The 3690-nt window shown below is 44.9% G+C and overlaps 1 non-coding gene across 1 annotated transcript; it reads right to left on the reverse strand.

The window, feature by feature from the left end:
- Window positions 1–537: 537 nt before the first annotated feature.
- Window positions 538–611, reverse strand: trnat-agu (transfer RNA threonine (anticodon AGU)). Its single transcript has one exon. It is a non-coding gene; the product is annotated as a tRNA-Thr (tRNA).
- Window positions 612–3690: the final 3079 nt, after the last annotated feature.

A 3690-nucleotide genomic window follows, 5' to 3' on the forward strand; every position in this document is an offset into this window, starting at 1 on the left:
ATTTTTACTGAGACCCTTCAAATAATGTTTATAAAAGGCTGCAAAGATCAAAGTTCACACAGTTGTATTAAATGCAACAAAGTTTAATATCTTCTCACCGTTTCTCGGTAACCACATGAGACATAGGTTTTCTTATTTGGTTCCTTTGATTTTTCTTGTTCCTGACTGACAAATATTCCAAACTTCAGATAAACCCTCCCACTTGCGTCATGTCCCAGTCTCGGTTAAAAGCAACACATAATGACACAAACACTCTGAAACAGAGAACACGGTCACACTTTCCTTCAGTGAGATTAATATCAAGCTGTTTTCCAGGTTGAATGTAACTGTGAACAAATTTATGTCAAAGAAGTTACCTTTGAAGTAGCAGCACCGAAATTCTGGACAAGGAGGATCAGCCATTCCAAACTCATATCCTTCACAAAGGCTGTTTTTTAATGTGATTGAAATTCATCATGTGTTTTGAATTCAAGTTCACAAGACACAGATGTCAATGTTGATAATAAAACTTTTCAAGCATGTTGCTACTGTGAAATAAGGCTCTGGTGGGAATTGAACCCAAGATCTCCTGTTCACTAGATAGGTGCTTTAACCAACTAAGCTACAAAGCCAGATCACAAGTGAGCACGCAATTGAAATCAGAGGAAGGCCTTGTAGATGGTGGGCAGGCTTTGGCAAGTCAAGAGCTGAGTTCGTCACGGCAGAGTTCCCAGCCTCTGACTCGCTCTTGTAGTTGTTGCTGTCGTTGTAATTGTAATAGGCAACCGTCCGTCTCGGAAGACGATGGGCTACACCCGGGGTGTACGTCACTTCTGTATTAAACATCGTTTGTTGTGGCTGTCGAGGACGACTCGTGAGTGACGATTCCTTTCGTAGCTGGTACAGATGAATATCATTGGCCCGAGGTCGACTGATAATTTTTCCTTCCTCTGAGCTCTCTTTCCCACCATCTGGTCATTTCTTTTGTCCTCTGCTTTTCCCATGGTCTTCCTGAATGCCTTTCTCCAGGAACTCCAGTCAGCAGAAAGGACTTCCCATGCATCGACTCCAATCCCAGTCAGCTTGAGATCTCGCTTTTCAGATGTCCTTGTATCACAGACGTGGGTGACCTGTTTGTCTCGTGCTGATAGCAAGCTCACCAAAGAGCATGTCTTTGGCAAAGCGACCGTCATCCATTCAGCACACATGACCCAGTCAACAGAGTCACCGCTGACTCAAGAGGGCAAGCATGCTGCGGATCCCTGCACGCTGGTGTACTACCGCATTCGGCTCTCTGTCCTGCCAGGAGATGTCCAATATCCATCTGAGACAGCGGAGGTGGAAGCTGTTCAGCTGCTTTTCTTGGCTTGCATAAGTTGTTGATGCTTCTCTACTATAAAGGAGGGTGCTGAGAACACAAGCATGTTACACGCGGAGTTTTGAATTTTCGATCAGTTTGCTGTTGGTTCACACTCGTCTTCTCAACTTTGACATGACAGCTGCAGCATTGACAATCCTGGTGCTGATTTCAGTATCAAGGGACAGATTGCTGGTGATTGTTGATCCAAGGTATGTGAAGCCGTTGACAACCTCTAAAGTGAGGCTGTCGATGTTGATGGAAGGTGGAGTTTCTACGTCCTTGCCAATGACTTTGATCTTCCTGATGCTGATTGTCAGTCCAAACTCCTTGCAAGACAGGGAGAACCGATATACAAGCTGCGGTTAATAAACTTCATTATGGGATGTTAGCACAGCGTCATCAGGAAACAGCAACTCACAGACCAAGAACTGACTCATTTTGGTCTTGGTGCGCAGTCTTGCCAAGATGAACAGCTTGCCATCAGCTCTGGTATGCAGGTGGACACCCTCATCTGAGTCACTGAAAGTTTAAAATAGCAGCATGGAGAAGAATATGCCAATTGTAAGGGATGTGAGCTGTGAGGAGGTTACAAGGAGGTTTCCAGGGGACTTGGACAGGATAAGTGAATGACATGACAGATGGAATATAATGTGAATAAGTGTGAAGTTATCCACTTTGGTAGAATAAACATAAAGACAGAATATTTCTTAAATGGTGAGAGGTTGGGAAGTGTTGATGTCCAAAGGGACCTGGGTGTCCTTGTTCACGAGACACTAAAAGCTCGCATGCAGGTGCAGCAATCAATTAGGACGGCAAATGGTATGTTGGCCTTAACAGGAGGGGTCATGAGTACAGGAATAAAGATGTCTTGCTGCAATTGTATAGAGCCTTGGTGAGATCGTGCTGGAGTATTGTGTACAGTTTTGGTTTCCTTATCTAAGGAAGGATATACTTGCCATAGAGGGAGTGCAACGGAGGGTCACCAGACTAATCCCTGGGATGGTGGGATTGTCTTATGAGGAAACTGGGCTTGTATTCCTTAAAGTTTCATTTAAAAGGCCATTTAAAACTGAGATAGGGTGGAATTTCTTCACTCAGAGGGTGGTGAGTCTTTGGAATTCTCTACCTCAGGGGTTTGTGAAAGTTCAATCATTGAGCATGTTCAGGACAGAAATTGATAGAAATCTTGATACTCATGACATCAAGGGATATGGGGATAGCGCGGGAAAGTGGTGTTGAGGTAGATGATCAGCAAGGATGTAATTGAATGACAGATCAGGCTCGACAGGTTAAACTCCCTCCTCCTACGTTCCGAAGAGAGTTTGCACCAGGACACAGCCCTGTTTTACCCCACTGCTGATCGTGAAAGTATCTGATGTTGCTCCATTGTAACTGACGGAACTGTGCATGTTCTCATGGAAAGAAGAGATGACGCCCAAGAGTTCAGGAGGGCAGCCTAGTATCCACAGCAGTTTGAAGAGTCTGTCTCTGCTAACATGATCGAAGGCCTTGGTGATGTCTATAAAGACAATGTAGAGTTGTCCGTACTGTTCACAGTACTTCTCCTGTAACTGCCGAAGTGAGAAAATCATGTCGACTGTCGATCTACCAGCTCTGAAGCTGCACTGATGTCAGGGTCTGCAATCTGGTCAGAGCAATGTGAGCAAAGACCTTCCCCACAATACTTAGCAAGGAGATGCTTCGGTAATTGCTGCAGTCACTGCGATTCCCCCTTATTTTTGCACAAGGTGACAATATTTGCATCACGCATGTTTAGAGGCACAGATCTCCCCTTCCAACAGAGACACAGAAGTTCATTGAGATGCGACAGCTGTGCTGCTATTCCACTTTTGATGATTCCAGGTGGAATACCATCATTTCCCAGGGCTTTACCACTGGCAAGACGGTCAATGGCGTTTTTGAGCTCCATGGTGGTGTCGCTGTCCAACTCCTCCATGACAGGGAAGTCTGGAATGCTGCTGAGAGCTACTTCAATTACAATGTTCTCCGTTATGTAGACTTCAAGGTAATGCTCCACTCACCTTTATATCTGCTTGTTAGGTTCAGTGATGATTGTCCCTGTCTTTGTCTTCAAAGGTGCTGATTTAGTTACTGCTGGGCCGGTTGCTTTCTTAATTTTTATTTTATTCATTCATGTGATGTGGTCATCACTGGCTAAGCCAGCATTTATTGCCCATCCCTCATTTCCCTTGAGAATGTGGTGGTGAGCTGCCTTCTTGAACCGCTGCAGTCTATGTGAGGTAGGTACACCCACAGTGCTTTTCGGAAGGGAGTTCCAGGATTTTGACCCAGCAACAGTGAAGGAAAGGCGATATAGTTCCAAGTCACGA

The sequence above is a fragment of the Heterodontus francisci genome, unplaced genomic scaffold (genome assembly GCF_036365525.1).
Source record: "Heterodontus francisci isolate sHetFra1 unplaced genomic scaffold, sHetFra1.hap1 HAP1_SCAFFOLD_1683, whole genome shotgun sequence".
In the NCBI taxonomy this organism is placed as follows: domain Eukaryota; kingdom Metazoa; phylum Chordata; class Chondrichthyes; order Heterodontiformes; family Heterodontidae; genus Heterodontus; species Heterodontus francisci.